The 18,229-nt window shown below is 43.9% G+C and overlaps 1 protein-coding gene across 4 annotated transcripts in view; it reads right to left on the bottom strand.

The window, feature by feature from the left end:
* LOC132208758 (complement C5-like) overlaps positions 1-12,074 on the bottom strand; it is a 47,579-nt gene extending 35,505 nt beyond the window's left edge. For 2 of the 4 annotated variants that reach the window (XR_009444897.1, XR_009444896.1), the window contains exons 1-2: positions 4,432-4,848; positions 3,450-3,611 (exon numbers count right to left, since the gene is read on the bottom strand). The gene's annotated coding sequence lies outside the window, so the exon portion shown is untranslated. Of the gene's footprint in view, positions 1-3,449; positions 3,612-4,431; positions 4,849-8,082; positions 8,757-10,975; positions 11,108-11,963 lie in introns of those variants that run through there. The other 2 variants (XR_009444898.1, XR_009444899.1) reach the window with 2 other exon arrangements.
* Between the last annotated feature and the right edge of the window lie 6,155 nt (positions 12,075-18,229).

Consider the following 18,229-nt stretch of genomic DNA (forward strand, 5'->3'; position numbering starts at 1 on the left):
GGCAAGGGTGCTTTTCCTGGTGAGCGTCTCACCCCCTGACCCACATTGTTTTGCTGGCATGTGGGACAAGATGCTATACGAGACTGGGCTGCCTCAGTCATTCAGGGTTGCCACCAGGTACGTAGCATAATACCACTCATTCCCTCCTTGTCAATGTGGGTGTCAGAAGCACACAGTCACCAAGCATAGGTAATAAAGTATCAGGTACGCACACTTGGCCGATTGGTGTAACCCAAAGGCCTGAGGACGCAGAATGAAAACATCCATGCGTCTTCCAAATATTCTTTTCAGAAGCAGGGGCGTCCCCCTGTAAGTGCCGAACAGTGACCATATCTGGCATGCCCGTCTTGTCTGAAGGCGTGCGATTTACCGCCTGCTTGTTCATAGAGGGTATCATAAAAATTTGGTCTGCAGCAGCCTGTTTAGCAGCCAGAGCAGCCCAAGCGCTGCCCCGAGTAACTACTGAATCAACAGAGACATGGGCAGCGCATTTGAGAATAGCCAATTGTTTAGATTTAAGTGTGAAATTGTTTAGGGAGGAGGAATGCCTGGAGGTTTTCAACAGACAGGGAATCCTGGGTGGGTGTACCTGAGGACGTTAAAAATCCACACCGGATCCGGAGAAGGAAGTGGGGCATCAGTAAGGGCCGGGCAGGGAGAGGTTAGAAATTGGTTTCTCAGCAGGCAGTCATGTGGGGGTTCGCTCAGAAATGTGGCTGGGTTAATACTGGAGCAGGAAGAGATAAGGAACAAATCGCAGGGAGAACCTGGGAACAAGGGGGTAATCCCTGAGATACAGTGTCCAGATGAGTGGAGTAGGAGGCAACTGGTCGTTATAATTCAAGTTTAAAGGGCTATTGTAAACCTGTCAGTTTCGGTATGATGTCTGTGCGTGTGTAAGTGATGTAGTACCACACGGGGTAGGGCAGTTTCAATACCCACTCCGCATGACGATTGCTATCAGTCAGGAGGAAGGGCAACAGGGTGAGCACACAGGAGGAATCTCTGCCCCGTGTCATGTCTCATTTGCACAGTGTCACCATATCCCATTTACCAAACTGAACCAGGGAGGCAGTGTGGGCACTAACATTACAATGGTGTCCTGAACTTAGAGTGTGGCAGGAGGGGAAGGAAACTAAAGTTCGTTCAAAAATTTTCAAGCTAGAGTTGGATTTATACATGCTAAAAAAAACCCCAAAAATTTACCAGACACAAAAATCAGAAATTCTTGGGAAAAAAAGAATTAATGTTGCAGGTGGGCCCTCGGACCCAGCGGAGCCATAGCTATGGGAGAAACTGCAAGTTTCAAGAGGTATCCATTACCTGGAGAAATGGGCGTGAGTTTCAAAACAGTGGCGTGTGCCATTGATGGAAAGGCGCTCTCCTGCCTTAAAGCGACGGGGTGGGGTGGAATTTCACAGTGCTGGATATCTCGAATGGTTTCTGGTCTATCCCGGTTCGGCAGGACCAGTGCAAATTTGCATTTACTTTTACAGGACAACAGTACACGTGGAGCTGTCTGCCACAGGGTTTCCATTATAGCCCCAGCATTCTCCACCAGTGTATGGCAGACTGTTTAAAAGATTTCAGTGAGCCACACAGGCTTGTACAGTACGTGGATGACATCCTGTTGTTCACAGACAAGAGTGAGGAACATGGCCCCCTACTGAGGGAGTTGCTACATTTCCTGCGCAACAGCGAGTTGAAGGTAAACCCGAAGGCGGCACAGATAGGGTTGAGGGAGGTCAAGTTCCTGGGACTGACCCCTCGGGCTGGAGAGCGCAGCATAGATGCAGCACAGGCTCGATCAGGAGCCCTTGACATAATTAAACACATCTTTTGTGGCTTCGAAGGCGCATCGATTTGCATTGCATTTTGACCCCCTTGTTCTGGGCTCGGGTGAGAGTCTGAGATTAGGGAATTGCCGGGTTTATTTTCTGACAGGGGTCCTTCTTTAGGCGAGGGCTATTCGAGGATCTCTTCCAAACTCTGTCCTCACATTCACTATCCTCTGCATGTGAGTTGGGACGATCATATTCTTCGCTACTTGTGGAATCCCCAGGAAACAGTAAACAGTCGTTAGAGGGTCAAGGAGGCTGCACCCAGGACTTATGTCTTCCTGGGCTTCTCATGGGTTTTAAAAGGATCCTGTCGTCCCTCCTTTTGCTCACTGACCGTCTGGCCTGCGCCCTGTTTCCTGTTTCCCTGTTTTGTTTTAGATCTGGTATGACAGGAGGTTTGGGTCTGTACAAGCCGTGGGCTTGCCAGGGGATTCATGTGGGCTGCCTACTGAAGCGCTTGGAGATTCTATGGGAGGTTTAGTTTGGGCAGCGTACGGTGGCGGTTGCTGGGACTGATGGCGGTGTTGGGCTGCCTGCAGATGTAGATTGGCCAAGGACGGGTAGGGTTCTGGAGGGGGAAGCAGTCCCGATGAGGCACAGGGATGCCTTCCCCAGTCCTCCTCGGTCTTGCTCATCCATGTCATTAATTTGGAACATCGGCATGCCAGATACGTTAGGAGGTACCTTCGATTTTTTTTTGTTTTCTGTCAATGCGGCCTGCCGCTCTAGCCCCCATTCCTTGTCTCGTTGTTCTCTCTCCTGTCTTTCTTGGTTAACTCTTTCCCTTTCATCATCTCATGATCCTCACACTGCAGTTTTAAAACTTCCCAAGTTTTTGGTTTCCCCTCGTTATCACAGGCACTGATCCCTCTGCTACGTGCATTATCCACCCAACTGGCCAGTTTTGATTTTTCAGTCAGCTCCTCAGCTCTCTTTCTCTGGAATGACATTAACCCTTTCCAGTGCCTCTCCTGCTTTAGTGCATAGATCGATATCCCGCGTTCTCCCCAATGGCCAATTCTCATTTCCCAATCTTTTGTTTAAGCATGCTGACAGGCGTCTGTACTGTACTTCATTTTCGGGATTATCCCAGCATAATCGATGTAAAGGAGTGCCAACACCTCATTTATCCAGTGTTTGTCCCATTTTTTCCTTTGCTTTTTTTTTATTAGCGCTTTCACTTTTTACTATCCCTGTATACTACCGCAGTGCACTTAGTCTCAACACCCACTTCAGGGTCCTGACCTTCGCGTGGGGGATTTCCCCTCTTAACAACCGGTCGAACGCAGGGTGGTGGAAACAGACAGACACGGTAACTACACTGTACCTAGGTCTTACAAGAAACGCCCTACCTTTTCCCTATTGCCCGACACAGGATTTCACCCCCCGGTCACCGGGTGAAATCTATCCTCCTGGATTTATAAAATTACCCGTTATCTGACCTGGGGACTCCAACCCCGGCCACCAGGGGACTCGAACCTCCAGGCATCAGGATTTAGCAGTGTTCAAGGCCATGAGTTATCCCGGGTTCCGTCAGTACAGAGACACGCAGGGATGAGGGGGTCGCACAGATGGCAGGTTAGTAAGAGAGACCAAGGTGAATCGTACCTTGCGGGCCCATCTGTCTGACTCCACTGACACTCGAACGATCACTTATTCAGCCCTCCAGGTGAGACTGCTGTACATGTTGGAACCCTGCTCTTGCGCCAAATGTCAAGTTCGTTTTTGGAGACCCTCACGGACTTGCTGCAATAACAACAAGACACTGACCTGTTTAAAAAACACAAATCCCTTTATTACCAAGCAAGCACAAGCTGTGGAGAATCACTGTACTCAGAGTGCGGAGTCTCGCAAGTAATTTTCCCCGAGCAGCGGACAGTCCCCGCTTTTTATACTTACAAAAGACATGATACATAAAACGATTTCACAACTTACAATGACATGATACAGAAAACGATTACTACAACAGACAAAATCAGGATACCAAACAATTATTACATCAACAACATAAAAGACCAGGATACAGTATCGATTGCTAGTAAAGTGGCTGCTAATGGCAGGAGGCAATTTCGAGTTGTTGACTGGGACAGATTGAGATTTCAAGTGGCCAGTTTGTCTTGCTAGAACCAAATCAGTGCCCTGGCCCCTTTGCCAGTGACAGAAGTTACATGCTTCAGAGGTTTCACACCTTTACAAAATTTCCCCACCGAACCCTATTTGAAACAGTTTGATTCTAGTTTTAATTTAGTCAGGAAGCTTAAGACAGTGTCTGCATACCGATGTGTGAGAAGATAAGGAGTTACAAAAGCATTACACTGAATTCCGAGCTGGGCAGGAAGTTTCAGGGCAGTGTCTGCATACCGATGTGTCGGTAGATAAGAGTTTACTTCTATAAATTAAAGCCTCTGCGTAGGAATCAAATGAAGACAAAAGACTTTAATTTATAGAAGTATGTAAATGAATGAGATGATTTCACATTAACATCTCTCAGACAGTTTAACTGCAGGTCCATAACAGCGAAACATCAACAGTTACTTAGGGCTCTGAAACTATCTGTATAGCTTCTGATAGTCATGTAAGTATTACTCACCCAGCTGTGAGCTGACGGTGGGGTAGAGAAGCTCTGAAGATAGTATGGAAGTGGCAGTCCTGTTGAAATTCGAGGACTCAGAACGTTGACAGAAACTGAACGGCATCCTGTTTTGTAGTAAGTAACTGACATTGAAATTTATTTTATATCAATGTTACATGCAACCATTCTGACGTGAAAATGCCTTAATATGCCGTTTCCGAGTAGCTGGAAATGGAAGAGTGTCTCCGAGCTAGGCTTATAGACCTCTTCCGCATGCATGCGGCACAAGTTTGAATAAATTCACCTTATAAAATACAATACACCCTATATCCTGGCTCACGTCAGCTTCCTGTTTTAATCAGCAGCTCCTGACAAACCCTTTTCCCTCTTTCCTGCCCAATCCATCTTCCTCAGACAACCCACTGATTCCAGGTTTCAATCTAGTAAACCTCCTCTGAGCCACTTTGAATAAAACAACAGAAGACCAAAACCTGCATATGGTATTCGAGATTTGGTCTGACCCCTTCCTTGTACAAATGAAGGAGAACATCATTTCACTGATTATTATTTGTTGTCAAAGTAAGGGAGATGGCCTCGTAGCTTTCTGGGTTTCAGAGAGATCTTGATCAATTGGGGCAATGGGCTGAGGAATGGCAGATTGAATTTTGTTTGGATAAATGTTTGTTTTACCACAACGCAATACTTCAAAAGGCAGGACTGACACAATTAATGGTTGGGCTCTGGGTAGTGTTGCAGATCAGAAAAAACCGAGGGTTTCAGGCACATAATTATTTGAAATTTGCATCACAGGTAGACACGGTATGTGGAAGGCATTTAGCACACTTATCTTCATTGCTCAGGCCTGAGTACAGGAGCTGGGAAGTGATGATGGAGAGTCCTCTTCTGGAGAACTGTGTGCTGCTCTGGTTGTCCTGTTCTGGGAAGAATATTGCTAAACTGGAGTGGGTTTGGAAAAACACTTACCAGGATATTGCCGAGAATGGAGGCGTTGAGTTATAAAAATACGCTGGATTGGTGGGAACTTCTTTCACGGGAAGGTAAGAGGTTGAGGGATGACCTTATGTAGGTTAATAAAATAATGAGACACAGATAAGGAATAGCAAAGGTTTTATCCCTCAGGTGGGGGATTTCAAAACCAGGGGCATATTTTTAAAATGAGAGGAGAAAGATTTTAAAAAAGACATGACGGGCATCTTTTTGTTTTATATAGAGTGCTCAGTGTGTGGAATGAACTGCCAGAGGAAGTGAAGGATGTGGGTGGTTACGATGTTTGAAAAACATTCAGGTAAGTACATGAATTTGAATGGTTTGGAGCGAATATGGGCCAATTGCAGGAATTTTTTTTAAATAAGGAAAACATTGCTGCTATCACTAGAAGAGATGTTTCTGAAAAATCATCCCATGAAAACATATGCTGAAATTAGAAATAAGAAATAAGAAATAAGAAAGGAACAATCATCTGATGGGATTGTACCATAGGCTTCCTAATAGTCAGAGGGAAACTGAGGAACAAATATGCAGAGGGATCTCAGATATGTGTAAGAATAACAAGGTCATAATCGGTGATTTTCAGTTTCCAAACATTTAATGGGACTGCCATAGTGTTAAAGGTTTAGATGGGGAGTATTTTCTGAAATGTGTTCAAGAATTTTTTCTTTATCAATAAATCGATGCTCCTATGGAAAAAAAAAATAAGGCGTAGCAAGTGACTGAAGTGACAGTACAGGGAAACTTTGAGTCTTGTGACAGAATTACTGTCAGTTTTAAAACAATTATGGAACAGGATATGCCTTCCAGAAAAAGAAAAAGCTTTAACTGGAGTAAGGCAAATTTTAATGCTGTAAGAAAAGAACTTTCAACACTTCTGAGGAAGGATTAACAGACCCACAACATTAACTCTGATTTGTCCTTCAAATATGCTGCCAGTCCTGCTAAGCTTTTCCAGCAGCTTCTGTTTTGATAACTTTCAAACGTTGACATGAGTAGACGGCAGGGATAAGGATGTCTGATAAGTGTGGGGGGGCTTTCAAAAATGTGACAATTCAGAGTCATTATGTCCCCGTAAGAGTGAAAGGTAAGGCTGGTACGATTAGAGAACAATGGGTGAAAAAAGATACTCAGGTTTTAGTCAAGAATAAAAAAAAATAAATTAGTAGATATAAATAAAAACTCGGCTCAAATAAATGTCTTGAAAGTGTAAACAGTGTTAGGGGCATTCTTAAACAGGAGATCAGGATGGCAAAAAGGCAACATGAAACTGCCTTGGTTGATAAGCTTAAGAATAATTCCAAGAGTTTCTGCAAGTGCACTAAGAGCAAGAGAGCACCGAGAGAGCAAGCAGGGCTCCATAAAGATGAAAGAGATCAACTCTGTGTTGAGCATCTGGAGAGGAGAGAGATTTGAAAGGAATATATTGCATCAAGTTTTACTGTTGAGAAAGAAATGGAGGGGGGACAAGTCAGGGGTCGAAATATTTTGGTTTGAAAACAGCTCACGGAGATGGGGGAGATTTTTAACGAGTATTTCTCCTCAGTGTTTACTAAGCAGAGAATCATGGATGCTAAGGAAACAAGGGAAGCAAGTGGGGATGTTTCGGACCATCAAGGTGGCATTTGCAACCTTAAAGCACATTAAGGTTGTTAATTCCACTGGACCTGATGAAGTCCATCTTTGGACACTGTGGGAGGCAGGGGAAGAAACTGCAGAGGCCCTTGCAGAGATTTTTCCCTTCATCTTTTCTCACTACTGAAATTCCAGAAGACTGGAGGTTGGCTAATGTTGTCCCATTGGTTAAGAAAGGTAGCAAAGACCAGCCAGGGAACTACAGGCCAGTGAACCAGTGGTAGACAAGGTATTGAAGACGATATTTAGGGAGTCGATCAACCAAAGCTGGGATATTCAAGATACGATGAGGGATTGTCAGCATGATTTTGTGCACAGGAATCATGTCTGACAATCTATTCAAGTTTTTTGAGGAGGTAAGCAAGAGAATTGATGAGATTAGGGCAGCGAATGCTGTCTATATGGACTTTAGTAAGGCCTTTAACAAGGTCCCATACAGCAGCCTGGTCATGAAGGTTCGGTTGTGTGGGATCCAGGACAGCTAGCTTATGGGATTCGAAATTGGGTCGACGGTAGGAAGCATAGCGTGATGGCTGAATGTTGGTTCTCGGACTGGAGGCCTGTGGCTAATGGTGTGCCACGGGGGCCGATACTGGGACCTTTGTTATTTGTCCCTTACATAAATAATCTGGATGTGAATGTATATGGCACGATTAGTAATTTTGTATCATCTGCAAACTTAAGAGGTATCGCTGAGGTATCAAAAATTACAGGGGGATTGTGATCAGATGGGGAAGTGGGCTGAGGATTGCCAAATTAAATTCAATACAGCTAAGCGTGAGGTGTTGGCCTTTGGAAAGTTCAGCCAAGGTAGGAGTTATACAGTGAATGGTAAGGTTCTGAGGAATATTGTGGAGCAGAGAGACCAAGAAGCACAAGCGCATAGTTGGTGGAAAGCAGCATCACAGGTAGACAGGGTGGTGAAGAAAGCATTTAGCATGCTGGCCTTCTTCGGTTGATTTAAGAGTTGGGACGTTATGTTAAAGATATACAAGTCATTGGTGAGGCCACACCTGCAGTGTGGTGTACAGTTTTGGTCACCCTGTTACAGGAAAGGCACAGTTAAACTGGAAAACGTGCAAAGAAGAGTTACAAGGATGTTGCTAGGAATAGTAGGCCTGAGTTCTGAGGAGAGGTTGTCCAGAATTGGGCTTTATTCCTTGGAATGTAAGAGAACGAGCGGTGACCTTACTGAGGTGGATAAAATCATGAGGGGCTTAGACAGGAAGAATGCACGGCGTCTTTTTCCCAGGGATGGGGAATGGAAAAGAGTGTACAGATTTAAAGTGAGAGGGGGCAGATTTAAGAAGGATGTGAGGATGTCCAAGATTACAAAGAGATCTTGATTTATAGGGTTAAGAGGCTGAGGAATGGCAGGTGGTGTTTAATTTGGATAAAGGCGAGGTATTTCATTTTGGTAAAACAAACAAGATCAGTATTTGTACAATTAAATGTAGGGCCTTGGGGTTAGTGTTGTCGAAAAGAGAGACCTCAAGGTTCAGGCCCTGAATTCTGTGAGGTTGGCGTCACATGTAGAAAGGGTGGTTAGGTCGGAGTTTAGCCTACTTGCCTTCACTGCTCAGGCCTTTAGAGTATAGGAGGTGGGACGTTATGTTGAAATTGTGCAGAACATCAGTGAGGCCTCTTCTGGAGTAATGTGTCCACTTCAGATCTCCTGTTCTTCGAAGGATATCATCAACCTGGGGAGGATTCAGCAAAGACTTAGCAGGAAGTTGCCAGGAATGGAGGCTGAGAATCACAAGGAGAGGCTTGATCGGTTGAGGCATTTTTCCACTGCAGTCTAAGAATGGAGGGGTGATTTATATGTATATAAAATCATGAAGAGTACAGATAAGGTGAATGGAAGATCCCTTTTCATTTGGGAGGGGAATTTCAAGACTCGGGGGCTGCAGAAAGCAAGCTGAAATGTTCCCTGTTCATGCCTGAATCTGGACAGTGCTTATTGCCATACTATTTGACGAAGGGCCAAAGAGATGGAGGTTAGGTGATGCTTCTCGTGGCTGGATTAACTTTCTACTCCTGGTGGCTTCATGCTACACTTACAGTCTATAGGTTACCAGTACTGGAGGGTATGAGTTATGAGGAGAGACTGGGACTTCACTGGAAAATAGGAGGTTGAGCATTGACTTGAGAGGTTTATAAAATCGTGAGGGGTATAATGTGAACAGCAAGGGTCTTCTCCCTTGGATCGGGGAGTCTAAACAACAGCGTAATTTTTAACGGAAGAGGAGAAAGATTTGAAGGGCAGCCATGAGGAGCTGTTTCAAACAGAGGGTTGTTTCTATGTGGAATGAACTGCCAAAGGAAGTGGCAGATGCAGGTACACTTCCAATATTTAAAAGACATTTGGACAGCTGCATGAACAGGAAAGATTGAGAGGGATATGGACTCAACACAAGCAAGTGGGACTCGTTCAGTTTGGGAAGCCTGGTCGGCATGGACAAGTTGTAACGAAGGAGGCTAGAGAACTCAAATAATTTTTGATATTTTGAAAATAGTTCACATTACAGGAGACAAAGTGCTAAATATCTTCGAAAATACAAAGGTGGATAAATCATCAGGACCTGATCGAGTGTGTTCCAGGACATTGTGGGAAGTAAGGGAAGAAATTGCAGGAATTTTTATCAGCTGTAAATATTTGGTGGGTGCCAGATGACTGGAGAGTGGCTGATATTAATCCTTTGGTTTAGAAGGGATGTGGGAGAAGCCTGAGAACTATAAACCTTAAACTTAACACTGGAAAACAGTGACAGAATTAAAGTCAGTATGGATTTATGAAAGGGAAATCATGCTGGACAAATCTGCTGGAATGTTTCAAGAGTGCAACATTTAGAGTTGAAAAGGCAGTGGACATAGCTTACGTGGGCTTTGTGAAAGTGTTCAAAAGGTCCCACAGAAGAGATAAGCACGTAAATTTAAAGCATGGGAGATTGAGTATTCACAGGGATACAGAACTGTTTCGCACACAGAAACAGTCAGAATAAACAGTCATTTCTTGTGTGCCAGTCAGTAACCAGTGTTGTACGGTGGTCAGTGGTGGATCCCAGGTATTCATACAATCAATTAGTTATTTAAATGAGAAATGCGTCTCAGTTCGAGATTATCCAGTTGGATTACAGAACTAGGAAAACACAAGTCACTGACAGTAAGCATGCAGGTGTAGCAGGGGGTGAAGAAGGCAAATGGTATTTTGACCTGCAGAGTTAGAGCGTTTGAGTACAGGAGCAGGGATGTCTTACTGAAATTCTACAGGATCTTAGTGAGACCACACCTGGGATGGTATGTGTAAATTTGGAATTTTTATCTGATGAAGGAACTTCTGGCTATGGAGGCTATTCGCAACAGTTGATCAGACTGATTCCTGGGATGGCAAGACTGACATATAAGAATAGGATGGATTGGTTAGGATGAAATTCACTGGAGTTTAGAAGAACGAGGAAAGATTTCACAGAAACCAATAAAATTCTAGGTAAATACAGGAAGGATGTTGTCAATGACCAGGGAGTCGGAGCTTAGGGGCATGGACTCGGCTGTTAAGAATTGAAATGAGGAAATTTTAAAAAAAATACAGAGACTGGTGACCCTGTGAAATTTGCTGCCACAGAAAGCAGTCAAGGGCGAACACTGGATGTTAACAAGAATAAGATGATATGTATAGTTGTCGGGGCTTAAGGGATCAAAGGGTCTGGCTCTAAACTGGGAAGAAGCTGAGTAGAATGATCAGCCATGATCAAAGTGACTAGCGGAGAAGGATCGAAAGCTACAATGGCCTGCGCCTGCTCCTATTTTCTATGTTTCTATTCTGTTGAAGGTGGAACATAAGAACAAAATGACAACAACTGACACAAAAAACAGCACAACCTTATCACCACTGGATGAAAATCCTACAACTCCTTACCAATTTGCAACATGGGAGCTACATCACCACGTGGATTGCAGCAGTTCAAGAAAGTGCAGAGTGATTTTGGAAGCTTCTGCAGTGGCTGCTCTGTCTCTCATTTTCAATCCAGTTTTCAAGTTGTTGAATGTTCTGAGAAAAGTAACATAGTATGTCAGAAATATCTTTGGAAGTTTGCTGATACTGGGGGAAGCAAGGGGTGGGATAGGGGCTGGAGGTACAGAAGTGGGGAAAGTGGGGGAAGAGGGACAATGAGAGAAACAACTGGCTGGATTTTGTGGTCGGGTGATGGGCAAAGAATAACCCCAATATCCAAACCACACAGCCCGACCCTGTTCAGCTCTCTCCCTCCACTATGTGGTCTTTCTCTGAGCCTCTATCACACCAGCAGCCAGCTCAGCATCAAAGATGTGAATTTGGCCCAGTTTTGAAGTCCTTCTGTTTGACCACATTGTCTCCCAGACTTGCTGGCACCAGTTCTCAGATGCTGACCTTATTAATGGCCAAAAGCGTCTACACAGTTTTCAAATAAGAAACAACCTGCAATTAACTTCCAGGCCTGGCCTCAGAAACCAATAATTGATTTTGTATTTTTTTGGAGCACAACTGCTGCTCACAGCCCAGACGTCGCCGTTCAACTCTCAGATTCAAGCCAAACATTATTTAAAAACTCAGTGAGGGTGCTGACACAGGACACAGTGGAAAGACCTCTAACCAGTGAGTGCACATTGGAGTTCTGCTTTACTGAGAACACCTCTCATTGCTGTAATCACATTCTGAAGTGGCTTGACAGGGTAAAAGCTGACAGGACCTTCCCTCTCACAGGACAGTCTAGGCCTGTTTCAGGGAGGAAGCCTGAGGCTCTCTGCAAACTAAAAGCGGCACCGGAAGACCCCTGTTTGAGACCTGAGACCTAAACTGAGCAATCACGCAGCCCTCTTGCTGGAATACAGCACCGAAGCTGCCCTCCCCTTTAACCTGTCCTCACCGCTTGTGGCTCTCATGGAGAACCATTTCATTCCGGATATCCCTCCCAGTACGCATGCTCACAATCACAATGAGCTGTGCGCATGCTCCATAGCTGAATACGCCGGTTTGATATCGAACGACCAATAGCAAGCAAGAGGCTGGACAGAAAAGGCAGCGGAAATGCTTCTCCTCCAACCAATCAGAGGACAAGGGCAGGGCCCAGTTCTAAGTAGGGGTTACCAGACCGGAAACGTAAACTCTGTTCTGAGCAAGGATCACCAGACCCGAAACGTCAACTGTGTTTACTCCGTCACAGAAGCTGCCGGACCCGCGGGGCTTTGTTTTTGTTCACGTCATTCGCGCAGCGGGTGGGCGGGGTTATTCTTCCACCAACCAGGGGGAGACAATGGGAACTGCGGAAGCTGGAGAGTGTGAGATAACAAGCTGTGGAGCTGGATGGACACAGCAGGACAAGCAGCATCTCAGGGGCACAAAAGCTGGTGTTTCGGGCCTAGACCATCCTTCAGAAAAGGGGGATGGGGAGAGGGTTCTGGAATAAATAGGGAGAGAGGGGGAGGCGGACCGAAGATGGATAGAGGAGAAGATAGTTGGCTGTTGGTTTGTTCCCCGAGTTTGGCAAATGAATTACAAACGTTTCGTCTCCAGTCGAGAAGCCATCATCAGTGCGTAGCTGCTGCTGCGGAGGAGAAGATAGGTGGAGAGGAGGCAGGCAGGTCAAAGAGGCAGGGATGGAGCCAGTAAAGGTGAGTGTAGTTGGGGAGGTAGGTAGGGGATAGGTCAGTCCGGGAAGGACGAACTGGTCAAGGGGTCGGGATGAGGTTTGTTGGTATGAGATAGAGGTGTGGCTTGAGGTAGAAGGAGGGGGCAGGTGAGAGGAAGAACAGGTTAGGGAGGCGGGGACGAGCTGGGCTGGTTTTGGGGTGCAGTGGGGGAGGGGAGATTTTGAAGCTTGTGAAATCCACATTGATACCATTGGGCTGCAGGGTTCCCAAGCGGAATATGAGTTGCTGTTCCTGCAACCTTCAGGTGGCATCGTTGTGGCACTGCAGGAGGCCCAGGATGGACATGTCATTTGCAGAATGGGAGGGGGAGTTGTTTAGTGCGAACCGAGCATGGGTGATCTGCAAAGTTGTCCCCAAGCCTCCGCTTGGTTTCTCCGATGTAGCGGAGCCACAATGGGAACATCAGATGCAGTCTACCACATTAGCAGATGTGCGGCCTGGGATCGAGGTGTGGGGCGAGGGTTAGGGGCAGCTGGCCACGAAGGCTGTCCCTTTCAGAATGATGGGTATAACTTCCAAATACGATTTTGAAACGACACTCTGAAAATACTCAAGAAAGCCTCATGGATTTTCAGAAAGATCAGAGACATAGAACAAAGTTAAAATCTCAATAAAACCGCTTTAATAAACAGATTGGGTTGAATATATGTCTTTAATAGTACAGATTACTTTTATTTGTTCTGGTGAGATGACTTTTGTTGGCAAGACCAGCATTTATTGCCTCTGTCTAATTTCCGTTCAGAATATGATGGTGAAACCCCGGGACACTAACATATGTTTCATGCAGATGTTCAGGATTTTGAAGAAGTGTCAATGAATGGACAATGATATAGACTCAAGCCAGGATGCTGTGTGGTCTTGGAGATTGCAATCCTCATCACTTGATGCTCGCAACATATGGAAATTGTGATCAGAGATAATGGGAACTGCAGATGCTGGAGAATCCACGATAAGAAAGTGTGAAGCTAGATGAACACAGCTGGCCAAACAGCATCTCAGGAGCACAAAAGCTGACATATTATGGAAATTGTGAGACTGCTTTTTCTGTTTTCAAAAATTAAGGTCAGAGATCCATTCAGCATAAAAACAGGACCTTCAGCTCAACATGTCTATTCCAATCAAAAAAACAAAACTACATTAATCACACTTATCTTGAAGTCGACACCCACTCAGCATGGCATTTTGAGTGCTCCTCCAGCTGCTTCAAAAAATGCTGCATTATCTTTAATTATCTGTGACCTGAGCTGTGATTTATCTTTTTCCTTCACATTATACATGAACTGCATTTTGCAAATATGTCCCACAACATTTTAGCAATTAGCTCTATAGATCAATATTTTTTCTGGAAAATCAAACTTTCTTTTTAATTCATTTGGGATTTTAGTGGAGCTAGACCAGCATCAATTGACCTTGAAAACTTCCAGCTGGAAGTTCACCAAATTGGAAATGTAGTGGACACTGAAAAAGGTTACTTCAGCGTACAATGGGATCTTGATCAGATGGGACAATGGACCAAGGAATGGTAGGTAGATTTAATTTGAATAAATCTGACATGTTGCGTTTTGGAAAATAACTTAGGTCAGAACTTGTACTCTAAATGGTAAGGCCCTGGGGAGTATTGCTGAGCAATGAGTCCTGGTGTGCAGGCGCTTGGTTCCTTGAAAGTGGATTCAGAGATAGATAGGATAGTAAAGAAAGCATTTAACATATAACAGAATATTACAGTGCAGTGCCGGCCCTTCGGCCCTCGATTTTGTGCCGAAATGTGAACAATCTGAAGTCCATCTAAACTACACTATTCCGTTATCATCCATATGTTTATCCAATGACCATTTAAATGCCCTTAAAGTTGGGAGTCTACTCCTGTTGTATTTGGTACAACTTGCCTTTATTGGTCAGTGCATTGCGTGTAGTTGTTGGGAGGTCGTGTTGCGACTGTACACTGGTTAGGCCACTTTTGGAATATTGCATGCAATTCTCGTCTCCCTGCTATCGGAAGGATGTTGTAAAAATTGAAAAGGTTCAGAAAAGATTCATAAGAATTTGCCCGGTTTGGAAGGTTTGAGCTGCAGGGAGAAACCGAATAGCTTTTGCCTGGAGATTCGGAAGCTGAGGGGTGACCTTACTGAGATTTATAAAGTCAGGAGGGGAATAGATAGGGTATCTAGACAAGGTGTTTTCAGCGGGGTGGGGGAGTCCAAAATTGGAGGGTGCGAGTTTAAGGTGAGCTGGAAAAGATTCAGAAGGAACCTCAGGGGTAACTTTTTCACACAGAGAGGGAGGTGAGTGTGTGGAATGAGCTGCAAGGGGATGTAATGGAGTTTGGTACAATTACAACATTTGAAAAGATGGGTATGTGACTTGGAAAGGTTTAGAAGGATATGGGTCAAAAGCTAGCAAATGGGACAAGATTTACTGGGTATATGTAATTGGTATGGATGAAGTGAACTGAAGCCTCTGTTTCCATTCTTCACAACTTTCTGACTCTATGATTTGCTGAATTTCTGATGAATAGTTACACACTGGATATTTGTCACTCGAAGTTGATTATATCATTGAATATCAAGGTGGTGCTTTTGGATTGCCTCCTGTTGGAGATAATTCCTGCCCGGCAACACTGAAGAACTGTTCTTGTTAGCCATTCATCAGTTAAACCTGAATGATGCCACATAATTTGGAATAACGACATAGACTGCTGCAAGAACTGAGGACTGTGAAACGGTGCTGAGGAATATGATCTGTTAGTTTGTGAGCATTCACGATCTTGGCTCAAACAGAAACATTCTCTTTGGAAATGCATATTTGTGTGGCATGAACATGGAACCAGATCATGGAAACAGCACTGGAGGGGAGTGGGGATTAAGAACCGGCAGGAAAACAAATACATTCTCAAAGTGTGTGCATGGGAAGAAGGAGTCTGCTCTTCTTTTGAGGAATGACGCCATAACAGATAAAATATTTTATTCTAATGAAGGGAAAGCTGTATCCATTTTATTGGTTTCGTTAAAATAATGGTGATAAATAGCTGGAATAACCTTGCACTGACCATTTGAAAAATCCTGTATGTCTTCAGAGATAGCTGGGCTGTCCTCGGCTGAGTAAGTGCTGATACTGTCTGAGTGATGCTGTTTTGAAAAACTTTCTGAACAGAGTTGATGGAACAGACAAACAAGTGCCATTGGCCAGTACTTCAGAATACATCAGACCTTTCATGGCTGCTCCCACACAGAACCATACAATTGAGAAAAGGCCCATTGAGACTACACCAAAAGGTGCTGATCCAAATGCTTTTAAAGTTTGGGATGTTCCCTGCCTCAACCACCCTCCTAAGCAGTGCAATCCAGACACCAACTAGCCTCATCACAAATAGGACAAACATCTGCTGACAGAATCGGAAGTCCGTACCGAAAAAAAGCTTTGGAATATTGTGAGAACAATGAGCACGGTGTTCTGTACTTTCACTCTTTAGTGTTTTAGCTCATGTTCCAACATCATTTGAAGTGAGATCAGAGTAACTTCCCATGCCACCCATGTTACTTCACTCATTGTGGCATTATGGACCCTGAACAAAAATGTGATCAATGCAAATTGGAGACACTCCTGCACTGGTAATGTCCTCGACTGGACAATGGGGAAATCAATCTCTGAAAGTAGTCATTCAAGTCACTTGTCATCCTGGATAGGCACTAAATTGCTGTTCCTTGACTATAATGTATTGAAAAAAAATCCTGGAATCCCTAACAAACAGCTCTGTGTGCATGTCTGCAGCATTTGGATTGGAAGTGTTTCAGGAAGGTAGCTCGCTGTTACTTTCTCCAGAGCTATTGGTGATGACAAATAAACTCAGCCATTGCTAGTGCCTGCTAAAACCCATGGTTGAGTGCATCCTATTAAAAATATCAAGATATTTTCTGTTTTCAAAGTTGAGCCCAAAGTCTCAGAAAGGTAAGACTTTGCTGGATGAGTGTAACCCCAGCGACATCAGGAGCATGGTATGACATTGAGGTAAGGACCCACATCATTTTCAATAAGAGGACTGATCGTGCGATACCAGTGCCACTGAGTTCAAACTTTTCATGGCAGTTTATCTCAATGTAACATGCCATCGATACTTGGGATCTTTATTAAAGAAACTTTGCAATGTCTCCTTTAATGACCATTCACAAATACTTGAAGGTCAACTCAAATGGCAGCTTCACTGTACTGATTCAGATCAGACAAATTGTGACAGTCCAAAAGAAAGAAAAGAAATGTTGGAATAAAAATGATCATGTCTAGCAGCATCTGCAACATGACTTTTTCAGAACAGATTCATAACAGACCAGATCTGTTAACTTTAAATCTGTCTCTGGATGTTGCCTCATATTTTGCGTTTCTCCACTAACTTCTATTTCAGGTTTCGTTAATCTCCAGAATTTTGCTTTTCTTGATAGGTCCAGATGTTGAACTTGGTTATATTTGGACAATATCGTCCATTCCTGATTCTGTGAGAGCCATTGGCCTGGTTACACGTGTATTACACCAGCGTCTGTTTCTTTATTAAAAACATTTTGTGAATATCTTCCTCAATGCAGGAATTTCAGGAAATCGATTTTGATTGAAGATAAATTTCCAAGGCAGCTGCACTTCATGAGACAACAGAAATAGATTACTCATGACGGCACAATCTGTGCCCTTCTCTGAAACATTTTCATACAAATCTCAGAATAATTACAGCAAAGATGGAGGTCACTCAGCCCATCATCTCTGCAGCAGCAGGGGGTGAACTATATCCCTACTATTATTATCCTGTAAAGTCCCTATACACCTAACATTTTGAAATCCCATGCTCCGAAGATGCTGCTTGGCCTGTTGTGTTCATCCAGCTCTAAACCTTGTTATTTTGAAATCTTTGTCTGCTTTTATTTCTGAATACCCTGTGCGTATATGAACAATTTTATCATTCTGCATACCCCATGATTAAACAGTGTTTACATAAAATATAATTTCCTGTTACATTTTAAATTATCATGGTGTGTTCATATTGTTGTTTGGTATTCCATCTCCCAAATATAACCTGTTTCCTTGCTCTGCATTACATTTCATTCCATCTGTTAGAATAAGTGCTTGCTAAATACTGGTGACATTGGGATATCACTGCGCTCCTCTCCAGTCTCTACAGACATTGCCCCCATTCCTCTCTGTCTCCGAACCAATGTCACATTCATTCTGTCCCAGGCTCTTTAGTCCCATGGGCTTTAATGAACAACATCCTTGTATACACCACATTTGATTTTAGTTTTGGTCAGTTGAATCAAGAAATGTAAATGTTACTGCTTTAAAGTTCATAAACTGCAATGAAGATCTTTGTATCTTCAACATACAATGTTGTTTTGTTACAGCAGGGAGAAATCCACACTTTCTCTGCAAGGCCAACCCAATTTTGGTCAGCATTTTTTTTGTGTAGGAGCAATCAACACAGTAATGACATTTAGCTTGTCTT

The sequence above is a fragment of the Stegostoma tigrinum genome, unplaced genomic scaffold, assembly GCF_030684315.1.
Source record: "Stegostoma tigrinum isolate sSteTig4 unplaced genomic scaffold, sSteTig4.hap1 scaffold_53, whole genome shotgun sequence".
Classification (NCBI taxonomy): domain Eukaryota; kingdom Metazoa; phylum Chordata; class Chondrichthyes; order Orectolobiformes; family Stegostomatidae; genus Stegostoma; species Stegostoma tigrinum.